The sequence below is a fragment of the Lolium perenne genome, chromosome 2 (genome assembly GCF_019359855.2).
Source record: "Lolium perenne isolate Kyuss_39 chromosome 2, Kyuss_2.0, whole genome shotgun sequence".
NCBI classification, from domain to species: Eukaryota; Viridiplantae; Streptophyta; class Magnoliopsida; order Poales; family Poaceae; genus Lolium; species Lolium perenne.
Window position 1 is genome coordinate 68,783,547 of NC_067245.2, and position 14,641 is coordinate 68,798,187.

Below are 14,641 nucleotides of genomic sequence, written 5' to 3' on the forward strand. Positions count from 1 at the left end.
TGGATCCTTCTTAATTAATCAGTCAGTCTAATTAAAATGAAGCTTTTGGGAGGTTTTTCAAATTTCCATGTTTGAAACCCAAAACCACACTTCTTTTCATGCTTGACTTCATTTATAAGACACAGTGTAGGGTTAGGGGGTACATGACTTGTTTGATTTGAATGTGTCTAGACCTTGTTTATGAACTTTTGAATGCTTACTATATGACATAAGAAGATTATGTGCTTTCGTTTTTTATTTTTTATTTTATGCTCATTTGAATATTGGTCAAATCCTAGGTTTGACAAAGATTTAAACAAGATTAAAACATGAAAATGAAAGGGTAAGCATGGATCCTTCTTAGTCTCCTTAAAATGAAGCTTTTGGTTTTTTTGAAATTTCCATGTTTCAAACCCAAAACCGCCACTTCTATTTCATGCTTGACTTCATAAGACAGAGTTTAGGGTTAGGGGTAGATATATACATGATTTTTCTGGTTTGAATATGTCTAGACCTTGTTTATCATATTGAATGCTTACTATATGACATAAGAATGCTATGTGCTTTGGTTTTTCATTCTTTTGATTTTTTCTGAAGAATCTTGGTCAAATCCTAGGTTTGACCAAGATTTAAACAAGTTTAAAACATGAAAATGAGAAGGGGAGCCTGTATCATCCTTCTTATTAATTAGTCACTCTAAAATGAAGCTTTTGGGAGGTTTTTGAAATTTCCATGTTTGAAAACCAAAACCACCTCTCTTCATGCTTGACTACATAAGACAAAGTTTAGGGGTTAGGGGGTAGATACATGATTTGCATAGTTTGAATATGTCTAGACCTTGTTTCTCAACTTTAATGCTTAGTACTATATGACATAAGAAGCTTTTGAGATGTTCTTGAAATTTCCATGTTTGAAACCCAAAACGACTTCTCTTCATGCTAGACTTCATAAGATCAGCCGAGTTTAGGGTTAGTGGGTAGAGATACATTATTTGTCTGGTTTGAATATGTCCAAACCTTGTTTATCAACTTGAATGCTTACTATATGACATAAGAAGACTATATGCTTTTGTTTTTCCTTTTTCTGAGTTTTTTTTTTTAATTTTATGCCGATTTGAATCTCTTGGTCAGATCCTAGGTTTGACAAATTAAGATTTAAATAAGTTTAAAATATGAAAATGAAAAGGTAAGCATGGATCCTTCTTAGTCACTCTTAAATGAAGCTTTTGGGAGGTTTTTGAAATTTCCATGTTTGAAACCGAAAACCACTTCTCTTCATGCTTGACTTCATAAGACAGAGTTTAGGGTTAGGGGGTAGATACATGATTTGTCTGGTTTGGATATATCTAGACCTTGTTTATCAACTTGAATGCTTACGATATGACATAAGAAGACTATGTGATTTGGTTTTTCATTTTTTCTGATTTTTTTGAATTTTGTGCCCACCCATTTGTATCTTGGTCAAATCCTAGGTTTGATAATGATTTAAGCAAGTTTAAAATATGAAATGCAAAGGTAAGCATGGATCCTTCTCAGTCACTCTAACATGAAGCTTTTGGGAGGTTTTTGAAATTTCCATGTTTGAAACCCAAAACCACTTCTCTTCACATGCTTGACTTCATAAGACAGAGTTTAGGGGTTAAGGGGTATAGATACATGAATTGTCTGGTTTGAATATGTCTTGACCTTGTTTATCAACTTTAGTGCTTACTATATGACATAAGAAAACTATTTGCTTTGGTTTTTATTTTTTCTGTTTTTTTTTGAATTTTGGTGCCCATTTGAATCTTGTCAAATCCTAGGTTTGACCAAGATAATTTAAACAAGTTTAAAACATGAAAATGAAAAGGGAAGCATGTATCCTTCTTAGTCACTCTAAAATGAAGTTTTTGGGAGGTTTTTGAAATTTCCATGTTTGAAACCCAAAACCACTTCTCTTCATGCTTGACTTCATAAGACAGAGTTTAAGGGTTAGGGGGTAGATACATGATTTGTCTGGTTTGAATATGTCTAGACCTTGTTTATCAACTTTAATGCTTACTATATGACATATGAAGACTATGTGATTTAGTTTTTCATTTTTCTGTTTTTATTTTATTTTTCTGCCCATTTGAATCTTGTTGGTCAAATCCTAGGTTTGACCAAGATTTAGACAAGTTTAACACGTGAAAACGAATAAGTAAGCCTGGATCCTTCTTAGTCACTCCAAAATGTACCAATTGATAGATGTGTTAACTTTGCTTCATGGAAAAAATAATGTCATGTAAATGAGTTAACTTGGATTTCCTACGCTTGAATCCATAGGAAACTTTGTTCTAATGCACTATAATAATCAACCGAGTTTTTACACCAACAGGTCTGTCACTTACGTGTGGTGCTCACGCGTGAGGTCCCACACTTCAGTGAGCACAAGTCACGTGCAATAGGTACGCAAACTCCCAGCCATCTTCTTTGTCAAGAGAAGACGCATCAGGATGCGTATTGGAAGTCTCTGGGTCCTTCAGGATTTTCGGTTGTCCCTCTCACACAAAAAAAAAACAAATCTCTCTCATTCTCGGCCTCGCTCGACTCGCTCGCTTGCTCGCACCTCCCTGCTCACTGACAAACCCTGCACAATAGTCAACATCGTCACCCGAAAAAGGGGAGACACCATAATGCTCTCCCTTCTTCTGTCCTTCCGAGTGATCCCTCTTCCTCCGAGTTTCACTAGCTAGACGGGCAAACACACATGTGCTGTATAGTAATAATAAAAAGGTGGAAAAATCGATATACGAATCTATAATTAAATAGGTTAAACTAGGGTTTTGCCCAATACTACAGATCAAGGTTCAAAAAAATCCAACTACGGGGTTCAAACAACACGATTCTATTCCAAGAATTTTTTCTACCTCATCCAAATGGCCTCAAACTATAGGGTTAGCATCTATCTAGTGCAGTATGTGTGAAAATGTATGCACTATGTGTGCTATAACTTGTATGTCTTTCAAATTTGAACCAAATTTGAATAAGTTTGAAATATTTGAAAAGGGGCTTTTGGCTTAAACGTTTGAAACCCAAAATGACTTCTCTTCATGCTAGACTTCATAAGACCGAGTTTAGGGTTAGGGGGTAGATACATGATCTGTTTGGTTTGAATATGTCTAAACCTTGTTTATCAACTTTAATGCTAACTATATGACATAAGAAGACTATGTGCTTGGGTTTTTCATTTTTCTGTTTTTTAAATTTTATGCCCATATATTTGAATCTTGGCCAAATCCTAGGTTTGACAAAGATTTAAACAAGTTTAAAACATGAAAATAAAAAGGGAAGCCTGTATCCTTCTTAATTAGTCACTCTAATATGAAGTTTTTGGGAGGTTTTTGAAATTTCCATGTTTGAAACCCAAAACCACTTCTCTTGATGCTTGACTTCATAAGAAAGAGTTTAGGGTTAGGGGGTAGATACATGATTTGTATGGTTTGAATATGTCCAAACCTTGTTTATCAACTTGAATATGCTTACTATATGACGCATATAAGAAGACTATGTACTTTGGTTTTTCAGTTTTCTATTTTTTTAATTTTTTGCCCACTTGAATCTTGGTCAAATTAATCCTAGGGTTGACCATGATTTAAACAAGTCTATAACTTGAAATTAAAAGGTAAGCATGGATCCTTCTTAGTCACTCTAAAATGAAGCTTTTGGGATGTGTTCTTGAAATTTCCATGTTTGAAACCCAAAACGACTTCTCTTCATGCTAGACTTCATAAGATTGACCGAGTTTAGGGGTTAGGGGTATAGATACATGATTTGTCTGGTTTGAATATGTCTAGACCTTGTTTATCAATTTGAATGCTTACTATGTGACATAAGAAGAGGCTATGTGCTTTGGTTTTTCATTCTTTAGATTTTTTTTTGAATTTTTATGCCCATTTGAATCTTGGTCAAATATATCCTAGGTTTGACCAAGATTTAAACAATTTTAAAACATGACAATGAAAAGGTAATTAATCATGGATCCTTCTTAATTAATCAGTCAGTCTAATTAAAATGAAGCTTTTGGGAGGTTTTTCAAATTTCCATGTTTGAAACCCAAAACCACACTTCTTTTCATGCTTGACTTCATTTATAAGACACAGTTTAGGGTTAGGGGGTATATGACTTGTTTGATTTGAATGTGTCTAGACCTTGTTTATGAACTTTTGAATGCTTACTATATGACATAAGAAGATTATGTGCGTTCGTTTTTTTATTTTTTTATTTTTTATTTTATGCTCATTTGAATATTGGTCAAATCCTAGGTTTGACCGAGATTTAAACAAGCTTAAAACATGAAAATGAAAGGGTAAGCCTGGATCCTTCTTATGCACTCTAAAATGAAGCTTTTGGGGTTTTTTAAAATGATCCTTCTTAGTCCATGTTTGAAACCCGAAACCACTTCTCTTCATGCTTGACTTCATAAGACAGAGTTTAATTAGGGGTTAGGGGTATAGATACATGATTTGTCTGGTTTGAATATGTCTAGATCGACCTTGTTTAACAACTTGAATGCTTACTATATGACATAAGAAGGCTATGTACTTTGGTTTTTCATTTTGTTAATTTTCTGCCCATTTGAATCTTGGTCAAATCCTGGGTTTGAACAAGATTTAAACAAGTTTAAAACATGAAAATAAAATGGTAAGCATGGATCCTTCTTAGTCTACCTAAAATGAAGCTTTTGTTTTTTTTTTGAAATTTCCATGTTTCAAACCCAAAACCGCCACTTCTATTTCATGCTTGACTTCATAAGACAGAGTTTAGGGTTTGGGGTAGATATATACATGATTTTTCTGGTTTGAATATGTCTAGACCTTGTTTATCATCTTGAATGCTTACTATATGACATACGAATGCTATATGCTTTGGTTTTTCATTCTTTTGATTTTTTCTGAAGAATCTTGGTCAAATCCTAGGTTTGACCAAGATTTAAACAAGTTTAAAACATGAAAATGAGAAGGGGAGCCTGTATCATCCTTCTTATTAATTAGTCACTCTAAAATGAAGCTTTTGGGAGGTTTTTGAAATTTCCATGTTTGAAACCCAAAACCACCTCTCTTCATGCTTGACTACATAAGACAAAGTTTAGGGGTTAGGGGGTAGATACATGATTTCCATAGTTTGAATATGTCTAGACCTTGTTTCTCAACTTTAATGCTTAGTACTATATGACATAAGAAGCTTTTGAGATGTTCTTGAAATTTCCATGTTTGAAACCCAAAATGACTTCTCTTCATGCTCACTACAAGAAAAGTTCCGATAGACAACATCCCAAAATCGTCCGCTAAGGGGTATTTTTCGTCGCCTATGGGCCTAACCCGACGATATGGGTTCTGTTGTCGAAACTGCGTCAGGCAAAGTCCTACGACGATTTTTTCGGTCCGTCGCGCTTGGGCGCCCTTGCGCCACGAAATCCGACCATTGCGCAAGTGTTTCCGGGAGCCCGTTGACTGCTGACGTCATGCAAACTGACACGTGGCAGACGCCGTTAACTGGCAGTTAACGGCGTTAACCGGCTGAAACCCCGTGGTAGATGGTAGGCCCACACGTGGCCTGCCACGTCTTAAGCGGGCCGGCCCATTAAGTTTGCGGGCCGGGCCAGCTGACTTAGTTTGACCGGTCAACTATATAGCTGGGCTGGTCCATTAGTTACGTGGGCCGGGCCTAACCTCTAAGGTTGACTGGTCAAAACTTTAATGGGCCGGCCCACTAAGCATGTGGGCCGGGCCGAATGCACTCGTTTGACCGATCAACAGGCAAAAGGGCCGGCCCACAAGACACGTGGGACCCACTTTCCTGTTATCGGGCCGGCCCATTTAACAAGTGGGGTCCACCTTAAAACAACTGGGCCGGCCCAAGAAGTTATTGGGCCGGCCCAATTAGCATGTGGGTCCCACTTTCCTGCTATCGGGCCGGCCCATTTAGTACGTGGGGTCCACAATAGATCAAATGGGCTGGCCCAACAAGAAAGTGGGCCGGGCCAAAAACACAGGTGGGTCCCACTTTCCTGTTAAAGGGCCGGCCCATTTAGTATGTGGGGTCCACCATATAGCAAGTGGGGCGGCCCAACAAGATAGTGGGCCGGGCCAAAAACACAGGTGGGTCCCAATTTCCAGTTAAAGGGCCGGCCCATTTAGTATGTGGGGTCCACCATATAGCAATTGGGCTGGCCCAACAAGATAGTGGGCCGGGCCAAAAACACAGGTGGGTCCCACTTTCCTGTTAAAGGGTCGGCCCATTTAGTATGTGGGGTTCACCATATAGCAAGTGGGCCGGCCCAGCAAGATAGTGGGCCCGGCCAAAAACACAGGTGGGTCCCACTTTCCTGTTGAAGGGCCGGCCCATTTAGTATGTGGGGTCCACAATATAGCAAGTGGGCTGGCCCAACAAGATAGTGGGCCGGCCCAATAAGCTGGTGGGGCCCACTTCCCTGTTAACGGGCCGGCCCAATAAGTAGGTGGGCCGACCCAAAATGAAAGTGGGTCCCACACTACTGTAAGTGGGCCGGCCCAATCAGTTGTAGGGCCCTGGTTGTTTGACTAGTCAACTTGCATTAAATTTCATGAGCCTAAAATCTGGTATCAATGATACACACAATTACATACACAAATAAAATAACTACGAAAATTACAAGGCAATTAATGTGCCCAAATAAAAAAATCACATAGAATCATTGAGGACTTCTATTAGCATCATTAATAACACGTTGACATTTGGCAATCGCCTTGATTGAATCTTGTGTACTCTTGGTCAACATATCAGCTACAGATCTTAAAGAAGCAATACCATGTCTTTTATAAAGTACAGCCTTGAGATATTTACTGTTTGATGAAAGGAATGGTCTAGGTTGACGGCTATGAGAGGATGCATCAGAAGAAAGATCAGAACTTTTTGTGGGCCTCTCTTCTGATGAAGATTGCTTCATCACAACTGCATTCTGATAATAATGCAAAAAGAGTTAAACGATGAACTATGCAAACATGTATTAAGCATTGTCGATATGAGATAGTCACAAGTACTAAGCATAGAATTACATTATATCGTTGCATAGGCTCACCCCGGAACCTTTTTTGCGCTCTATCTTCTACTAAGGACTTCTTCATTACACCTGCATTCTAGTAATATTGCAACATAGTTACAACAGTGAACTATTCAAACATTTATTATGCAATGTAGATATAAGATAATAACAAGTTGCATAAATAAGACAATGTATGGAACTTGTACTAAGCACAGACTTACATCATAATGTTGCACAGGGTCGCTTTGGCGACTATCTTCTAATGATGACTGCTTCATTAAAACTGCATTCTGGTAATATTGCAAACATAGTTACAACAATTAACTATTCAAACATGTATTACGCAATGTAGAGATCAGATAACAACATGTAGCAGATATAAGCACAAGATAAGATAAGATGCATGTACTAAGCACATCTTTGGCTCATTTATGGTCCTTCTCTTGCGTGCACTAGTCGTGGTCGACATGCCTGTCATTTTAGGTTCAGCCATCAAGTGAAATGCTAATCCTCCTGCTCCATTGTCCTTAATCTGTGTTTAGATATCACATTTAAGACCAAGTCAGCTGGTTTCAAATAACAAAAAACTTGAGCTGCCAAATGAATAAGCCAATATTTACCAGATATCAGATTAAAACCAACTATATGTTGCTTTTCATGAGATACGAATTTCAGACATTCAGATTTAGAGTAGGGTAATGCCAAGGTTTTCCACATAAAGTAAACTGGCATTAAGAATGACCAAATGTCAGGTTCAAATCACCTTCGCAGTTGCTCCAAGACAAGCATATCAAATAGGCAGAAACACAGTAAAGCATGAATGGCATTGCTATGGCAGGGTTCCAAGTGTTAATCTCTTGCATAAGGAACAATGCATATAGGTTATAGATAATGACGGAAGTAAACTGCCAAAATTACCAACCAAGAACTCAGATTCCAACCTTCCCTAGCATCCCCGCTGTTAATGTTGGATATTCTAATAAGTGGTTCGCATGATCAATCCCTAGGAAAAATAACATTGACAGGTTAGTCTACGATAATACAAAGACCAGACATGCATGCAGCAATAACTATACAAGCTGTGCGACAGGAGCATTCATGGAAAAAAATAGCTATAAGCTAAAGACGAGGTATAAGAGCAAACAGATTGGAAATGCACATAGCATGATTATAAAAGCAGTGTGAGAATAGCAGGCACGAGAAAACAGCTAACGGCTAGCGGTGAGCTAATGATGTGGTATAAGAACAACCAGATTGGAAATGCCCATAGCATGACTATAAAAGGAATATCATGCAGTACAAAAATAGTTGGCAGCAAATGAATGGGTATAAGGCTATAAGTATGTGGATGCACACAGGTGTCAGTAGAATGAACAGGATGGTAGCGACCGGATAATGCTTTTGTACTGTACAATATTTAAACGAACTTCATGCGAAGTAACAAATCAAGAAAGTTAATGGCATATGAGATCTGCAAATAATTACACAAAACATGGATAAAGAAACACCGAGATCTAACGGGCCAGCGTACTAACCAAGCTGCGGCGGGGTGGACGGGGGCGGCAACTTGCATTCCAGCGGCGACGAACGCGGGAGACGATGAGTCGACCCTGTTTCAGTAGAAGCGGGCATTAGTGAAGCAGATCTGGTTGGCTGGCAAGGGATTCGGTGAAGTTGATACAGCCGGTGCGCCGAGCTAGTCGGTGGAATAGATCGGCTTCTGTGGAGGGGGGCCGCGGTGAAGTAGACCCGGTTCCGTTGGAGAGGATCCGGTGCGTCGATAGGAAAGGCGTTGATTGCTATGCTGTGGATGAGGTCGGCGGTGAAGCAGATCCATCGGTGGCGAGGTCGGCGTTGAAGCAGATCCGTCGGTGGCGAGGTCGGCGGTGAAGCAGATCCGTCGGTGGCGAGGGCGGCGGGGGAGCGGATCAGGTGGGTGGACAGCCAACACGATAAGGCTACACTGTGGAGGAGTATGCCGGCGGCGAAGCAGATCTAGTACAGTAGAGAGTCAGAGCTTTGGCGTGTGAGAGTATTTTTGAGCTAATGGGGGCGAATGGTTGGTGGGTGGGTGTGGGCCTGTGGGGAGGGTTTGGGATCTAGGCAAGATATTTCATTGTTACCGAATGAGCCCTCCATGGTCGGTGGGTTGTAACTTCCGGACCAGGGTTAAAAGGGTAAAACTGGTCATGGGATTTTCGAATGGATTCGGCGGGATGATTTGGCGCGGGGCCGAAATTTTCAGTTTCAAGCTACGAGCAGAACGACAAAAATAATGTTCTTCCCCAGGGAGCTCTCCTCTTCTCTTTCTCTCTCGAGTCTCTCTCACTCCCCCGGCTCCTCTCCCCCTTCTCTCCGGCGGCCTCGCCGGCCGGAGACGAGGCCGACTTCTCTCTGTATATCGTACACCCTCCGAACTAAATTAATTGATTCAACTTTCCTTAGACGTGTATGTATCTAGAGTAAAAACATGTGTGGATACATCCATATTTAGATAAGCAAAGTTGAGTCAGCTAATTTGGATCCGAGGGAGTTAGTGTTGTTGTAAGCTTAGATCCAGTGTTTCCCATGAGCAAAATGGCGCAATGGAGTCAGGGATCTCGTCATCGGCTTCAGATCTGGCCTATGGTGAATCTGGCGGATCAGATCTGGCGGATCTTGCCGGCCAAACCCCGATCTGGTGCCATCAAGGTGATGGCGCTAACAGTGAGGCTTGCTTTGGTCAGTCCTTCAGATCTGGCCAACGGGGAAGTCAAGCTGCTAACGTTCACAAGCTCGGGGCATACGACGGCGTCATCCGTCTTGCCCGTGAACATCTTGGAGAGCCAATATGCCGTTGCTGAGGCCATTCTTCTCCTTCGTCCTGGCGACTACCGGCGACACCGTCCCAAGTGGTGCGTCCCCGGCGACGTAGTTGCTGGAAAGGATGCGGAGCAGAGATCTGATGTGCGGTCCAGAAGGACTCGATTGATTTTCTTCTATATGTTTTGGGGTCCTTTTTGTAAAGTTGCAGGTCCTATTAGTTATTGTCTAGTTCTTTTGGACCTCTATGTAATTTTTTGGACTAGTTTCCATTTGCAACGATAAACTTGAATTTTGACAAGTTCACGGGAAAAAAAAATCTTTGCACATATGGCCTATCATGTATGAACATTCTTAAGATTTAAACTACTATATGTAATGGCCAGCACTTGCGCAAGGGGCTCGTCTAGTGCGCACTAGTTTCCATTAGCACCGATAAATTTGAATCTTGACAAGTTATTGGAAGAAAAAATTGATTCACATATAGCCTATCATGTATGAACATTATTGGGATTCAAACTATACATAGATGGCCAACACGTGTGCAAGGGGGTCCTCTAATGTGCACTAGTTTCCATTTGCACTGATAAATTTGAATCTTTACAAGTTCTCAGAAAAAAATTGCTTCACACATATGCCCTATCATGTATGAACATTATTGGGATTCATATTATATATAGATGACCAACACTTGTGCAAGGGGGTCCTCTAATTCTTGGGGATTTCAATCTCTCTCTCTCTCTCTCTCTCTCTCTCGATCTATCGTTGGTGGCCAGAACAACACACATATGCATGCACTTTATGCGCAAAGGCACGGGTGCCTCTAGTAATTCATGTGTGTGCGTATAGTTGAACATATTCTTGGGGATTTCAATCTCTATCTCTCGATCTATATATCGTTGGTGGCCAAGAAACACACTTATATATATACGCATGCACTTTATGCGCAAAGGCGCGGGTGCCTCTAATAATTTGTGTGTGCACTCGATCGATGATCCCTAAACCTTAAACCCTAAAACCCTAATCCCTAATTATACCCTAAACATACACCCTAAACACCCTAAACACTAAACCCTAAACCCTAGACCCTAAACCCTAAACACTACACCCTAAACCCTAAACCCTAAACCCTAAACCCTAAACCCTAACCCTAGACCCTAAACACTAAACCCCAAACCCCAAACCCTAAACCCTAGACCCTAAACCCTAATTAACCCTAACCCTAACCCTAAAACCCTAGCTAGATAACCCTAAACCCTAAACCCTAATTAAACCCTACATATATATATAGGCCAACGACACTTCATTGCGCATCAAGCAGGCGACCAACTAATTAGCGCTGATAAATTAATTAACTTGAATTTTGACAAGTTCTCTCGAATGAAAACACATTTGATTAAGTTGCCTCGTAATATATATACAATTAGTGTGCATGCGCGCATGTCATACCTTGCACATATCATTCGTGCATATATTTCAATATATATCTGAATATATTCTTGGGGATATATATATTTCAATCTCTCTCTCGATCTATATATCGTTGGTGGCCAAAAAACACACTTATATACGCATGCACTTTATGCGCAAAGGCGCGGGTGCCACTAATATGTGTGCACTTGATCGATGATCCCTAAACCTTAAACCCTAAAACCCTAATCCCTAATCCCTAATTATACCCTAAACGTACACCCTAAACACTAAACCCTAAACCCTAGACCCTAAACCCTAAACACTACACCCTAAACCCTAAACCCTAAACACTAAACACTAAACCCTAAACCCTAACCCTAGACCCTAAACCCTAAACCCCAAACCCCAAACCCTAAACCCTAAACCCTAGACCCTAAACCCTAAACCCTAATTAACCCTAACCCTAAAACCCTAGCTAGATAACCCAAAACCCAAAACCCTAATTAAACCCAACATATATATAGGCCAATGACACTTCATTGCGCATCAAGCAGGCGACCAACTAATTAGCGCTGATAAATTAATTAACTTGAATTTTGACAAGTTCCCTCGAATGAAAACACATTTGATTAAGTTGCCTCATAATATATATACAATTAGTGTGCATGCGCGCATGTCATACCTTGCAAATATCATTCGTGCATATATTTCAATATATATCTGAACATATTCTTGGGGATATATATACATTTATATCTCTCTCTCGATGTATATATCGTTGGTGGCCAAAAAACACACTTATATACGCATGCACTGTATGCGCAAAGACGCGGGTGCCTCTAATAATGTGTGTGTGCACTCGATCGATCGTTGATCCCTAAACCTTCAACCCTAAAACCCTAATCCCTAATCCCTAATTATACCCTAAACGTACACCCTAAACACCCTAAACACTAAACCCTAAACCCTAGACCCTAAACCCTAAACACTACACCCTAAACCCTAAACCACTACACCCTAAACCCTAAACCCTAATTAAACCCTACATATAAATATAGGCCAACGACACTTCATTGCGCATCAAGCAGGCGACCAACTAATTAGCGCTGATAAATTAATTAACTTGAATTTTGACAGGTTCTCTCGAATGAAAATACATTTGATTAAGTTGCCTCATAATATATATACAATTACTGTGCATGCGCGCATGTCATACCTTGCACATATCATTCGTGCATATATTTCAATATATATCTGAACATATTCTTGGGGATATATATATATACACATTTCAATCTCTCTCTCAATCTATATATCGTTGGTGGCCAAAAAGCACACTTATATACGAATGCACTTTATGCGCAAAGGCGCAGGTGCCTCTAATAATGTGTGTGTGCACTCGATCGATGATCCCTAAACCTTTAAACCCTAAAACCCTAGTCCCTAATCCCTAATTATACCCTAAACGTACACCCGAAACACCCTAAACACTAAACCCTAAACCCTAGACCCTACACCCTAAACACTACACCCTAAACCCTAAACACTAAACACCCTAAACCCTAAACCCTAGACCCTAAACCCTAAAACTAAACCCCAAACCCTAAACCCTAAACCCTAATTAACCCTAACCCTAACCCAAACCCAAAAACCCTAGCTAGATAACCCTAAACCCTAAACCCTAATTAAACCCAACATATATAGGCCAACGACACTTCATTGCGCATCAAGCAGGCGACCAACTAATTAGCGCTGATAAATTAATTAACTTGAATTTTGACAAGTTCTCTCGAATGAAAACACATTTGATTAAGTTGCCTCATAATATATATATATACAATTAGTGTGCATGCGCGCATGTCATACCTTGCACATATCATTCGTGCATATATTTCAATATATATCTGAACATATTCTTGGGGATATATACATTTCAATCTCTTTCTCGATCTATATATCGTTGGTGGCCAAAACACACACTTATATACGCATGCACTTTATGCGCAAAGGCGCGGGTGCCTCTAATAATGTGTGTGTGCACTCGATCGATCGTTGATCCCTAAACCTTCAACCCTAAAACCCTAATCCCTAATCCCTAATTATACCCTAAACGTACACCCTAAACACCCTAAACACTAAACCCTAAACCCTAGACACTAAACCCTAAACACTACACCCTAAACCCTAAACCACGTACTACACCCTAAACCCTAAACCCTAATTAAACCCTACATATAAATATAGGCCAACGACACTTCATTGCGCATCAAGCAGGCGACCAACTAATTAGCGCTGATAAATTAATTAACTTGAATTTTGACAAGTTCTCTCGAATGAAAATACATTTGATTAAGTTGCCTCATAATATATATACAATTAGTGTGCATGCGCGCATATCATACCTTGCACATATCATACGTGCATATATTTCAATATATATCTGAACATATTGTTGGGGATATATATATATATACACATTTCAATCTCTCTCTCGATCTATATATCGTTGGTGGCCAAAAAACACACTTATATACGCATGCACTTTATGCGCAAAGGCGCGGGTGCCTCTAATAATGTGTGTGTGCACTCGGTCGATCGTTGATCCCTAAACCTTCAACCCTAAAACCCTAATACCTAAGCCCTAATTATACCCTAAACGTACACCCTAAACACCCTAAACACTAAACCCTAAACCCTACACCCTACACCCTAAACACTACACCCTAAACCCTAAACACTATACACCCTAAACCCTAAACCCTAGACCCTAAACCCAAAACTAAACCCTAAACCCTAATTAACCCTAACCCTAACTCTAAACCCTAGCTAGAGATAACCCTAAACCCTAAACCCTAATATTATACCCTACATATATATAGGCCAACGACACTTCATTGCGCATCAAGTAGGCGACCAACTAATTAGCGCTGATAAATTAATTAACTTGAATTTTGACAAGTTCTCTCGAATGAAAACACATTTGATTAATTAGTTGCCTCATAATATATATATATACAATTAGTGTGCATGCGCGCATGTCATACCTTGCACATATCATTCGTGCATATATTTCAATATATATCTAAACATATTCTTGGGGATATATATATACATTTCAATCTCTCTCGATCTATATATCGTTGGTGGCCAAAAAACACACTTATATACGCGTGCACTAATTTATGCGCAAAGGCGCGGGTGCCTCTAATAATGTGTGTGTGCACTCGATCGATGATCCCTAAACCTTAAACCCTAAAACCCTAATCCTTAAGCCCTAATTATACCCTAAACGTACACCCAAAACACCCTAAACACACTAAACCCTAAACCCTAGACCCTAAACCCTAAACACTACACCCTAAACCCTAAACCCTAAACACTAAACACTAAACCCAAAACCCTAACC

General features: G+C 39.8%; 1 long non-coding RNA gene across 1 annotated transcript; it reads right to left on the minus strand.

Annotated features, from left to right (window-relative positions):
- Nucleotides 1-6,785: 6,785 nt before the first annotated feature.
- On the minus strand, nt 6,786-7,324 carry LOC127330063 (uncharacterized). Its single transcript, XR_011750895.1, has 3 exons — nt 7,242-7,324; nt 7,034-7,114; nt 6,786-6,936 (listed from the first exon to the last, which is right to left on the minus strand). It is a non-coding gene; the product is annotated as an uncharacterized lncRNA (long non-coding RNA).
- Nucleotides 7,325-14,641: the final 7,317 nt, after the last annotated feature.